The sequence below is a fragment of the Colias philodice genome, chromosome 2 (genome assembly GCF_061535455.1).
Source record: "Colias philodice isolate Cphi_HAF_F1 chromosome 2, ilColPhil1 Martin Lab GWU primary, whole genome shotgun sequence".
Taxonomy (NCBI): domain Eukaryota; kingdom Metazoa; phylum Arthropoda; class Insecta; order Lepidoptera; family Pieridae; genus Colias; species Colias philodice.
The window spans coordinates 890,770-905,385 of NC_143087.1; positions in this window are offsets into that span (position 1 = coordinate 890,770).

Below are 14,616 nucleotides of genomic sequence, written 5' to 3' on the forward strand. Positions count from 1 at the left end.
GTACATTGACAAATACGGAACCCTCGTGTGCGAGTCCAACTTAAACTTGGCCAGTTTTTCTAGTAGGAAAAAAACTATAATCATAGCTAGCTATTAGTTATTAATCTGTGCCCATGTGAAATACGGTTTCCTTAACTAGATTATTTATAGGTATATGTAGTTAGATATATAAATAATTATTTAGTTCTAAATTCTAAATCTATCTTGTGCACACAGATCACAGAAACTAAAGGCTTGTGCACATTTTTGAACTAAATTTATAAACCAAATTTTCATGTATTTTATTAGCGTTTGTTTAAATAAATCGAAATACATACTCGACACAGGCTTTTAACATAAACTAAGTTTCCAATTTAATTTCTAAGATAAATCAAACATATTCCAACATGGCGGATTTCGGGTATCCGGGTGTCAACTGACCGCATGGATAGATACGTCGCGGTCACAAATATGTCACCGTGAATTTCTGTTGCAAATTTCTGAATTTGGTCTTCGAGTCCAGAGGTCGTAATTGGTTTGCTAAACACGCTAATGTATTGATTAGTTTAATTTTGGTAGAATTGTAATACAGGATGAATATTGCTTTAAGGCATAAATGGAATGGAAAATATTCTATTCGCTTCTACCTTATTATATTGTACTTGTTTTCCTATATTGTTTTGTACAATAAAGTATTATAAATAAATAAATAATCTATCGATCGAGTTTTCAATCTTTGGAAACTAATTTAAAAGTAGTTACATTTTAAGAAGAGAAATAAAGATCTAACGTGTTTACTTATAATAGTTTAATTATTTCATGTATAAATATTGGATAGTGTAGAAGAAAAACAGTGCAACCTAACATAGTTGATGACTTTTGTAAAAAAATACTACGATTTCACTCACGACCATCAGCTTGCAATAAAATCGTATCAAAACTACCAAACTAAAACTACACTCTATTCCCCAAACAATAAGGCTCACATTCGTTCACTTACACAAAACAAAAGCTACCCTCAACGTCAAATAAAAATAACTTCATTTCACGATACTTGAAACAATAAAATTCGCTTATCTCGATCTTGAAGTTCAAGTCAAATGTTATCAGATGCGAACAGGGAACAACAAAAGGTAAGGAAACAAAGCCCTCAGCCCTTGAATCGAGTGAGCACTCGAGTAATCGTGTAATCGATATTATTATCGATTTTGTGATTCGCACTTTGTAGAGGCAAGAGGTATGCTTAGACAGATAAATGTTTTTGACGTTTATGATGTACATATTGTATAATACTGAAAGTAAAACTTATATGCTACGATGGCTACGGCGTAGCTTTAAAGATAATCTTCTTTGTTTTCAGTAGAGGTTGTAAGTTTGCCTCATTATGAGAATTATTGACGAAAACAAAAATGATAATTCCTAAAAAAATATTTCCCCATTGAATACAAAGGGGGACATAAAGTTTGTGCAAATTAATCTTTAATTATGTTGATAACTTCTGCTCATACCTAATTCTATTAACAAATTACCTATTAGTTTGTATCTAAATTAGGAGAGACCGACGTTTTAACTTTTAATTTATAGAAACTGTGTCCAACTTGATTTCCAACCAGCTATAGTCACTGTACCAAAGATAAATTGAGCAAAAATAGCACAGGCCAAATACTTTATTTGATATTTCCTAAAAACCTTTAAAGAATTAGACCTTAAAATTAGAAAGACCTAAATACAGAATCTCAAGTATAAAAAAAATCAAAGAACCACAAGTCCTTTTAAGAAGTTTTAGTAAGGTTAGGGTCAGTCGGGGTGCAAATCGAATTATTTCGGGCAATTGAACGATAATCAGCCATCACTAGCGCCGTGGGAGCGACGCCGCGGGCACAACACTAGTGGGGTGAGCATGATGTTTGAAGGATATAAATATTTTTAAATTGTTAATGAATTTGCGACTACACAAGTCATTGTTAGTAAGATATCATTGTTGCTAAATAAAAATGTGAAGAGAATTTAACGTTGTTTTAAAATGAAAAACTTTTAACAAAAAAAGAAAGACTAAGTACCTAACAACTATTTTATTTTGCGAAATGAATTCCTCCTCCAACAATATTTTATGGCTATCAGTATCAAATACCCTTATAACAGTGAATACATAATATTATCTTTGCAAAAATCACTCTTGTGAAAACTGTCTTAATTAACAAGATACTACAATCACCACAAAATTAACCACACCCAACTAAAAATCTAAAACATCACCTCAGAAATTCCCAAGCCCGCAACCTCTACCACCGGCTCCCTCCGGAGCGCGTACCAAAACAACACCCCATGAGAAACCACGACCACTCGACTCATCGAGATGCAATCACACCACTTTCGTTCAATACCTTCCATTGAGACCACAGCCCGCGTTTCGAGTGCCACCGATACTCGAATTGTAATCAAAACCAATTATGAACGTGACTTTACAAATCGTGTGAGTTTCGCTTTCGAGGTTCAATGGTAATTCATATTTTGAGACGTTATTAAATATGAAATAATGGACGTTTGGTAATAAGGTATACTTCGTGTATGTAAATGAAACAACGGTTTGAAGTAAATGCAATAATTATGACGTTTTTGAGAACGTATGTTTAACGTCCTTGATGTTATGAATGTGAAAGTGAATCTATTGAGTTGTGTTTAACCCCTTAACCGAAAAAGAAAGAAAGAAAAACCGATTCAGAAGATATTTTGATTACCTATGGATTAATAGAACAAAGGAGAAGATTTAAGACACTTTTTGGCTAACAAAAAGAAATAAGTTCTAAGCTATCTCAAAAGTCCTCTCTCATACATGATGTAATAAAAAACGTTTTCGTTCAAAAACAGAACATTAAAATTCATTAATTAAGTCGCAGACGGTGAAAATAAACAATTATTTTTGCCGTAAAATCGGATACAGGGTTTGACGTGACGCGTCGAAATGATCTGATGCGGATAAGCCCAACTTCGAAAAACTATCGCACGTTATGCAGACAGACGTTATCGCTATTGAGTTTTCATTATCCTTTAAAAGGTATAACAACGCTTTGCTAGTCCTGTGTTATGTGTAGTGTCTGTGTAGTTCCAACTTCCATAAATAAATTGTCCATTTGATATTATTTTTTTATAATGTCTATGGTAAAATGAAGCTGTTTTAAAGTTTTGTCCTGGTGTCCTTTTGTTTATTAAACTCAATATTCACTGATATAAATTTCTTGTTCGACATAAAGATAATAATTATAAATACTAACCAATTTGTTGTAAAAATAATCAAGTGAATGATTGTAGTTTTAACATCTGATGCTTTCTGATGTTAATCAAAAAATGGAAAACGATTACTAGTTATTCTATTACGCCTTAGATAAAAATTAGAGCAATGACGTATAAGAGCGTCTTGGAAACACAATAGATGCTAGAAAAATCTTAAAACTATTTACATACGATGCATATGTATGTTTAGTTTACTTTATATTTAATTGATAAAAGTACGAAAAAGATCACCAATATGTTCTTATGTGTTTCGAATTATTAAATATCTATTGTTTCCCCAGGTTTCCCCTATTACTTAGCATAGATAAGTCTATATTGTAATCTATCCTATGACATTTAATATATTTAAAACCACTATATCAATATAACATATTACATTGTTTTCGTTATATAATACAATTTATTCCAATGTACATAACGCGCAGTGAAACACGATGTCGTCAAGTTGTAAATTTTTTATCACTAAGCTATGCTCATTTTCTTAAAAATACTATAATATGATGAAAAGCTACCTGCAAATACCCGCTGTATGTTTTTATTTATCCCACAACAAATACGAAACAAAATGACAAAGAACCGCACCCGTATCCATATTTTAGCAACAAAACTTAAAAAGCCTTTCATCCATTATCTCATACAATATTTGTTTTACATCCACTTTATGCTATATTAACCCTTAGTCCAATGTAATAAGGGTGGTGGGTAAATAAAAAAATGTGGCAAATTCCACAAAGCCGTGTTCAGTAACGGATGCAGGTTTTTTGACAAATGACCAGCTATGATTTGTCTCGTGAAGGGCGGATTTGGCAAAGAGTAGTGAAATAGATACTCATTAAATGTTGCATTTGTTGTTTTATTAGGTACTTAATTATTTTATTTTCTAGAAATGTAAAACGATTGATATTTCTTTACAGTTTGCAAAAAAGATTAGGCAACCAAACAACATGGGCTTACAACTTACAAATTATTACCTAATACGAATAAATAATAGGAAGGTACTTATAACAATTATAAATTAATCAGTTTACATAGTAGAGTTTTAACCACATACCTATACCTAGACTGGTAAGTTTTCTCATTTTTAAATGCTTTGCGATGTAAACATGAATTACATATTAACCAATATCATTAAACTCCAAAAAAAGATTTGTATAAGTACATGCAAACGAATTCTATTAATATTCTGTAAATTATTTTTATAATTATATTAGATTTTACTCATTCCTTTCAATAATAATAGGTATCAGTCTTCCATAAACTGTAACCACTAGTTAAGTACCAGAGACAACTCTACAGTTACATAGTCTATGACAGCAGGGCGGGCCGGCCCTCTAGCGGTCATAAAGGATGTTATGACATTACGTCATTTTTCCCGCCACAATGCTGTGTACCATTTCCTGTCTCTAATGCCTTCCCCGATCCATTATGACTGCTGAAATAATCCCCAATTCCCATTATGGGTTTTCTTTTTCGCAACTAATTTATTAAGTTTTTTTGGTAGTTTATTTCCACCTAAAGAGAGAAATCTTAATTCAATTTGGGTTTTCAATTCGTTGTAGAGTTTAGTAAAATTATTTTTCAAGTTTTGTTTAAACTCTCATTTTTCCTAAGGGGTGATTTTTATCTTTTAAAAATCTCCGTTTAATATATTATTTTGCATAATATTACGAAGAACTGAAGCTTATAACCTCACTTTGGAAGTTGGAACGTTATATAGAACAAAAGCTTCACCCTTCTTAAATAGGTACTAATTTTAAGCAAAAAAACAACAAATTACAAAGAAAGACCGTGAAAGGTCGCTTGCGTAAGAATTCTGAATTTGGTTACAAAACTCAATACTTAAACACTGGATAATGGTCCAAGTAATTATGTCATAAGTTTTAAGTAAAGTTTGTTTGCAAAAACAATTAAGTATATATCGAAAAACATGATTTTGTTAACAATTTATAAAATGACACTTTGACATTAATATTTTAATCTGAATTTGAAGGTAAGGTAAGGTAATAAAGGTTAATTTTAATGGGTTGTTGCGCAAAATTATGGATTGAAAGTAAATAGTTAAGTCAACGCTAAATTTGATGTTTGATCTCTTTTATTAAGTAGGTAAACAAATTGTAGAGTAAAATTACATTTTTTGTTACTTTAGAGTTTAGACTCATAAAAATGTAAACATAAAAAGCCGTGTGCATCATATTGTACATATTTTACATGTCACAAAACGATGTATTCAATGCGTTTTGAATGTGAAAACTGAAAAGCTTTAGGCGGGAATATTTTTTAAACTGTGCTGTCTCTATGCTCTATACTCTATAGTCTATAGCTGTTAAGCTTGGATAGTCTGTGGTATAATTGAGATTTGTAAGAGTTGAAATGTTTGTTGAATAAGGATTTTCTATTCCTATATAATTTTTTTTTTATTTTTAAATCCTACTAATATTATAACTGCGAAAGTTTGAGAGGATGGATGGATGTTCGTTATTCTTTCACGCACCTACTGAACCGATTATAATGAAATTTGGTATGTAGGTAGCTGAAGAACCAGAATAAGACATAGGCTACATTTTATCCCGGAAATACCACAGGAACGGGAACTATGCGGGCTTTTCTCTGAAAACGCGGGTAAAGTCGCGGGCGGACATCTAGTAATGAAAATAAAGAGGCATAATATAGTTAATAGTCTGTAGGTAAGGAGTACACATTGAAAATAACATTTATGTATAACCTTCCAATAAAGAATCTAACTTCAAAATATACTCAAGATAAACATAATAAATTTCTATTCAGTTGTGAAATAAGTTCTAAAAGAAATTACGAATAAGATTGCAGAAAGTTGTGAATTGTTTCAAGTATTTCACAATTTGTTTCTATAAAGTAAAGTAAAAGAATTGTTGCATATTATGCTACCTATACATTTGAATTAATGTTTATTAGGGCTGATTTTTCAATCCTTGGTTAAAACTTATTCGTCGAATAATGTATAAAACTACCATTTTAAAAACGTATTCTGATTGCCCGTATTTGACAGTTTACGTGACATTTTAATATTATCGTGTAATACTTTATTGGACGGATAAGTTTTATCCAAGCATTGAAAAATCGGCCCTTAGATAAATTACGTCTGATACTGTGACAATGCTACCACCACGCTACTGTTTTCCTTATATAGGTAACTAGCTTTCCGCCCGCGGCTTCGCCCGCTTTGTCTAAAACATAATAAATTATACACTTACTAAAACCTTCCTCTTGAATCACTCTATCTATTAAAAAAACCGCATCAAAATCCGTTGCATACATAGGGACAGAGAAAGCGACTTTGTTTTATACTATGTAGTGATTAGGCATGTGCTCTTTGAGTCCGATTTTGAATATTACTTTTTAATTTTGACTTAGCTTTTTATCCTCTCAACCACCGAGAGGCCAGATCCGACCGCGACACAATAGATTTTCTATTGTGTCTGTGATTCCGGGGCCTGATGGATTATTTAGCTTGATAGAAGGATTTCAGGTGCGTAATTTTAAGTAAGCATCAGAGTTCAACTCTACAAATGTCGATAAAATATAGGTCAGTACATTTTGACCATATATCATCAAAGGCCAAAGGTAACACAGTGAAATACATTTTATAGGTACTTAACATGACTCCGTGTTTAGAGTTTAGATATTCAGTTCCAAATAGACTGTACTTACTATTTGTACTAACCCTACTAAAGTAATATTTTGTGTTTGAATTATAACATAAATTGACTAAAGCATTCATCTTATTTTGACCAAATCATTCCTATTTATGACCACTATTAGTGTATTTGTCAACAGCTTATGTACAAAATCCACTCGAAGCAAACAACAATAAATCCCAGTTTAACAGTCCGTGAAGTTAACGTCAATACGACCCTTATACCCCAGTCCCCAGGCCCTTGCCCCTTGGCCCACGCTAAGTCTAAACATACGTTCCATACCATTTGGTTTGTCAGTGTTGCTAATTCGTATCCGGATTGTAGGCAAAGAGATGGGTAATAAAATAATTATTATCATCATTATCAGCATAATAATAAATAAATAATAATAAATAAATATTATAGGACATTATTACACAAATCGACCTAGTCCCACAGTAAGCTCAATTAAGGCTTGTGTTGTGGGTACTAGGCGACGATAAATATATTATTTAATAAATACATATATAGATAATAACACCCAGACACAAGAACAAATAATTGAGTTCATCACACAAATATTTGCCCTGACCGGGGATCGAACCCGGGACCGTCGGCTCAGTAGGCAGTTACTTGACCACTGCGCCAACCGCGTCGTCAAATAGGTATGTAGGGGAGACCGGGGTTCGACGTTCCGATTTTGGAGTCGGAGGCAATATAAATGTAATAGGAATGTTTAAAATCAACGATTCCTATATAAAATGGTGCATAATTTATCCTTGTTTCAAATTGTAAACTTAAGTTCTTTGAAATAAGCATATATTATTGCTCAGGATATTTTTTCTGAAAAAAGTCGACAAGGAACAACTCGCCCCACAAAGGGGCTGGTTGTTCCTCAGCTGAGGTAAGTTGTTCCGCTTATCAACTCCAGTCCCTAATTATGTAGTATTAGTTGGAAAGGTATTATATAAAATAAATTAGGTGTATAATTGAATATTTATTACAGTTTTATTTAGAAAAGTACAAAATCTTAATGTTTTTTACAAACTTTTCAACAAAATTAAAAAAATGTAATGAACATAATTGCAAACATATAATAATAACAAGTGTAGTTGAACCTTATTAATAGATTTAAGAATAATAAACATTTTTGATATTACTCAACCAACTTTGACAAACGTTTGCTTGTAAAAAAAAAAACAAAATTATTTATTTTAATGAAAACACAAAAATAACAAAGTTTAACATTTCGATTTATAGTTTCTTAATTCAGTCTATAGCATATAGCAATGACTTTACTGAGATCAATAATCTAAACTTATAACCTACTCTGGAAAAACAGATCCATTTCAGTTACTTAACAATAATATTCAGAGTCGTCGTCAGAATTACAATTTTGACAAACATAAGAATGAACATCTTCAGATTTCAGGCATTTTGAATGAGCCCAATTCTTACACATGACGCATTCAATCCATTTTTCACCTGATCGTGAGTTGGAATATAAATTGCAATATATTAGACAATACCATTCCATGGTATCTTGTCTCTTCTTCACTATTACTTCCATGATTATCTTCTTGCAGTAGTTTCCTTTTCACATTTTCTTTAACATTTGCGGATTTACTTGCCACTTTATAATTTAGCTTGTTTTTACCAGTTACTTTATTCTTTCTGACTCTTTTTTCAACTTCGTTCGTCTTTATTTTACTATTGCTCTTTACTTTCTTTTCTTCAGCCAAAGCATTCTTTTCAGGCGTATCTGTCAGTATTGCTGATTTTCTTATTCGTCGCTTAGCACCGCCAAGATCGTGTGTACACACGATCTTGGCGGTGCTTTTGGTAAAGGTTTAATTGCTTCAGGCTCAAAAGCTCAAATTAAACCTTGCCCCGTTCGGTTTTTCGGTTATAGTTTCTCATCCTAAAAGAAAGTTTTAATTTTATTATTAACGTGTTCGTTACGGGGCAGGTTGTTCCGCGGAACAACTAGCCCCCCACCAGAGGAACTTAGAACCCCAAATTTCATTTTCTAAAGTAACATCCAATTATGATAGAATACCTTTGAAAAAGCCAAAAACGATATTAAAAAGTTAATCACTATAGTTTGCTCGACAGATAATAGCAAGTAACACACAAATAGCTAGAAAATTGATTGAAATAGACCAAAAAGTATGATGACGAAAAAATTTACTTACGTGATGTTTGAGTGTCACCAATCGACTACCACGCTAACACGCGTGCAGACCGTCACTAAAATGACTGACGAAAATGCGCGATGATAAGATGTTTCGCGATGCACTTCACACTTATTGCTATCTCTTTTCTTGGCGGAGCTATTTCAATCGGAACAACCTACCCCCGGCACTTTGAACCCCGGCCTCCCCTACATGTGCATATAAGATGAATATAGGAGATATATGAGAAACAAAATAATTATTATCAGCATAATAGGTATGTACGTATGCATATAATTCATCACTAGTTTAAATTTGTTCCCACTGAAGAGTCACAAAAATGATAAAAAACATAGTCGAACTGTTTCCTTCATCGATTGGATAGCTCTATTATTGTACAAAAACCTTCATTGAGCAAAAAATTGTTCACAAATGACGTTGTGGTCCTAGTAAATAATAGCAACTTCGATGGTTAGTTTTTGGATAAAATAAATAAAAGCTGATCTTTAAAACTCACCATAATTATAATGAATAACTGATGAAATAAAAGGGGCATTTAAGGAAAAGTAAAAGTTTTATTTTCTTGAATAACCAACTTCAAGTGCGAGTACAAAAAATGAACGATGATTATGTCATATCAATAACAAAACTCGTCATTCTCATAAGAGTAACAATAACGCAAAAAAAGCGCGTGTGTGCCGAGCACACGTGTCAGAAGTGAAACTTCTTTGGCAAGATTCAAAGATACCAAAATCGTCGCCATACTCCATGCCGCGTCCTTGAAATTCTACTCACAACGCACCTAAAGAAGTTTCACTTCAAAAAAATATCATTTTTACCTGTGATTTTTACAATACAGGGTTGTAAACCGACTCCTAAACTACACATCCGTTTCGCGTACATCGATTGTATAATCCATTAGCCATTATTTAGGGGATTGTCAATAGAACTTTATTTGGCCGTTATTCGCGACAAATTGTCCCCGATTATTGCGTTATGTTAATTTCTTAATGGACCCGACAGCACGAGCGATCTAGTAATGCTTTTATGAACCATAGCAAATTAGATGAGTTACAAATAATAAGCTGTTTATTTTTTAATTTGTTCTAGAGCAGTTTTAAAGTTGTAAAAACTCTATCAATTGGTGAAGAAAGAAGTAGGTATGGAAAATCCTATTAAAACTAAATGTAAAATGAATAACTTAAATTGTGAGCTGCAACATAAGTATTATTTGTCTACTGAGCTGAACTATCCGAAGTCCAGTCGACTTATTTTTCATGAAACAGAAATTAAAACAATCCTAACACACCTTAAACAGACAGCACCTTCTAGATACTAAAAAAAATATTTAATTAGTTTCATCCGATTCAAGTTTAACTCACATTCTCAAACTCAACACTCAGCATTCTATACAATACTTCAGTTGCAACGTCTAAATAAAACCTTATGCGATATTAAAAGTAGGAACATATATCTTGCTCATATTCCTACAATAAAACATTTTTACATTCGCGCCCCTTTCGTGACGTAAAAATACAATCGAATTCATTTTTCAAACCTGAAAACGTTTTATACTGAAACGCATACGATTCATCCATCATTCATTTTACGTGGAAGACGCTTGACGGGTTTAAAACGGTTAAATTATGCAGCTAATAACACCTTTAAGACAATGTGGTAAGGTACATTTTCGTCTGCGTCATGTGTAACGTGTTCCAATTTAAGCATACTTTCTATTCTTGTAAAATGCACCGTATGTTCTTTCACAAAAATAATGTAAAACAAACATTATTTGTCTGCAATAGGATTGAAATTCGCGTACGCTGTCTAGTAAGCTTACATCTCTATAAAACAAGGAAGTGCACCTAAGCTATAAACAATGCTAAGCATTTGATAAAACACTGTAATGAGTTTTTCGACCATATTCCCTTGGAATAGAGCCTAAAGTGGCGTGAAGTGTGTGCGCTTTGTTGGTGCCTGAATGCGAGATGATAACGATATAAGCTGACGCTGTCGTGACGCTCCCGTGACGTGTAAGTTGGATCTCGTCGAATGAAAGCAGTAACTAATGACATTTTGTTACATGTTTTTTGTACCTAAAGCGAAGACATAAGAAAAGCTAAACCAAGAGCTTATCAAATTGTACGAATGTACGGGGCCACGGGTATGGTGGAATTCGTCCGTGACCCCATCAGCGGATTCAAATGAGACCTAGATAATTTATTAAATGTTTGAGTTTGAAAGCTTTTAGTACGAATAATACGCTCATGTTTATGTCGTGGCCATATCGTAGATTTGCTCATTTCATGAAATGGCCAACATAGTTTGATCAGATCGTTAAATCGTCAACGTTTCACGATTTGGTCATCGACATTTGGCCAGATCGTATAAAATATCTTAGAGAGTCCATAAAACATTAAAAAATTCAGAATATTTTAAGAACTTGTTTATTGTCATTTAAGTTAGTGCCGCGGTAGCGCCGGCGAATGCCGAAGCGAATGGTTTTTTCAATAGAAAACAGTTAGGTTAGGTTAGGTTAGACTATAATAAACAACGCACGAGCCGAGCGAGCAAAGCGAGCGTGCCGCGGCAGCGGCCGGCGAGTGCCAGAAGCGAATCGCTTTTTAAAAAAGAAACAAAAATGGTCGCATTTCGTGAAATGGCCATCCACGTTTGGCCAGATCGACGATCTGGCCAAATGTGGATGACCAAATCGTGAAACGTTGACGATTTAACGATCTGGCCAAACTAAATTGGCCATTTCATGAAATGAGCAAATCTACGATATGGCCACGACATTTATATGACCTCGTCTATTATATTGAGAACATCAATCACAGAACAGAAGTCATATTCTTCATATTTATTTTAATAACTTTGGTATTCAAATAACTATTAAAATTTAAAATATAGTAAATACAATATCATTCACACAGTCGTCTAGTTTATAATAATATTATATAATTATATAATTTAAATTGACTTTCTTTAAACAAAATACAAAAATAACCAACCTAACACCAAATAACCTAAATACAAAATTAAAAACGTAAAACCAACAAAACTCAGCAAATAATCAAATCTGTACTTTATATAATATCCAATTTACTAACCCCACTTATAATTATTTACATTGAAGTTCAGAAATTGATATTTCTAATTCAGTCCGTTTACAATAACTTCAAACAAGAAGGGTTAAATTGTTGAACGACTGGCAATTTGCAAGAAACGTGAGGTTTCTTTAATTATAGCCAGCTTTCAGTGGGATATTGCAAGAGCTGTTCTGTCAGAATTCAGGTAATTTCTTTCAATAATTACTTAATTATTAATTATACCCGTATTTTGGAGTCCTCGATTTCATTTCAACGTAAACTACTGTGTCTGATACACAAGTAATTAATAATGTGTAAAAATCATTATAATTATTGTTGTGTGTGTTCGCGTGTAATTTGGGAGTGTGTTTCTGCAATTATTTAAATTTAATCGTATAAGATTTTTATTTAAGAATTTTAAATATCGTTTTATTAATTTTTGACGAGACCTGCAAACAAGCATAATCACATACTTAGTTGATTTTATTATATAGTGGAAAATGTTTTTACATAATAGATATATCCTTGTTGATTCTTCATCAGTTGAAATAAACATCACATTTTCAATTTTAAATTATTTTTTATATCTAATGGTATTAACAGCACCATATAAATATAACAAGCCGCAACGATGTTTACAAAAACGCCTGAATCTAACTGAAAGTAGTTACAAAGTTAATTGAAACCTCTTCGATGGCAATAGTTACTTGATTGATTGTTAATTACTGCTTTATGTAACGGGATTAATTTTAAGGGAGCATTTAGCGAATTTGTCGCTGTGGTACTGTGGTTGGATTTAGTGTATTGAAGATACTCTGTTCGATTCCTAGTGAAGGATTAAAAAATAATTGGAATAGATATTTCAGAATGCTGATGATGAGAGTGATTTCATGGATGGGTAATGTAAAAAAATACCATTTTTTTTGTGCTGCCTGTAATAATTAAAAATATATATATGTATTAATTTTAAAAGCTTTCACAGTTTAAAATTGTATACAAGCTACTACGAGCCACAATCCAATACTATTTTTTTAATTATTTAAGTTCAAGTAAGTCTAGCTGCTTGTCTGTCTATCGACTTATACGTAGCGGAAAATTAATTGAAGAACTAGTAAATATTTAGTGTCTGTTATCTGTATGAGTATTTCTATATTTTATCAAGATTTATCTAACTCTACTTTGGCTTACAATACGTTTGTTACTATAAACTAGCTGTGCCCCGCGGTTTTAACCGCATTGCTTCGCTGAGTTCGCTCCTGTTGGTCTTACCGTGATGATTATATATTATAGCCTATAACCTATAACGAATATATTATAGCCTATAACCTTCCTCGATAAATGGGCTATCTGACACAGAAATAAATTTTCTAATCGGACCAGTAGCTTCCTTCCTGAGTTTTGCTCGTTCAAACAAACAAACTCTTCAACTTTATAATATAAGTATAGATTCTACATAGCTACATTACAACTTTATATAAGACCCTATAGGACCTACCATAGATATAACGAAAGATACCAAATCCCACGCGATCCGCTCCCTAATGTAAACACACAATCAATTACCAGTCTGTCAATCTGTCCGTGCAAACCTTCGCGTCATCGTGATAGCATTATTTCTCAATCATTCGGGAAATGACAGGGTGAGATGTTTTCCAACCGTTCGCGGAAGTAACCATTTTTCTTGTAAACGACTGTTTTTATTCTGATTGATATATCTAGTTTAGGTAGTATACTAGCCAATCACCCGGGCTATGTATGCGTTGATTCAAGAAAATATCTACGACCATTATACATTAAGATTTTTTTGCGCTAAAATTTTGGATTTGGATATTTAAGGTACTCTATAGGGGAAAATTGTATATTACGACTCATTAATATTTACAAAATATTGAAAATTGTTATTATTAAATAGTATAGTCCGGGATCCATCGCCCATTTTTGCAAGTGATTACTATCAAGCTAATTTTTCGTGAGTAGCTTTATTTTGATGAGATGCCCAATAATTTCATGTACGAAACTTTTGATTGTGGTAGCTACCAGAGGAAACAAGGATAAAATATTTTGATTTGATGGTTCTCAAATATTAATTACTAACTGAATGTTTTTTTTTGTTCAATCTCAAGATAATTATCTAAATTATTCGAAAAAATATTTGTCCTACAAAATCTATAGTTTGATCAAAGAGTCCCCCTTTCCAATGTGTATCGATAACGAAGTCATCATAAATGATTACTAACCAGCTGATTTTTTTATTATCACTTATTTAATACTTATATAATTCAACAGACATATTGTCCTACAAATTGCGTAATAAATATTTGAGAACCGTCAAATCAAAAATTTTTATCCTTGTTACCTCTGTAAGCTACCACAATCGAGAGTTTCGTACATGAAATTATTGGGCATCTCATCAAAATAAAGCTACTC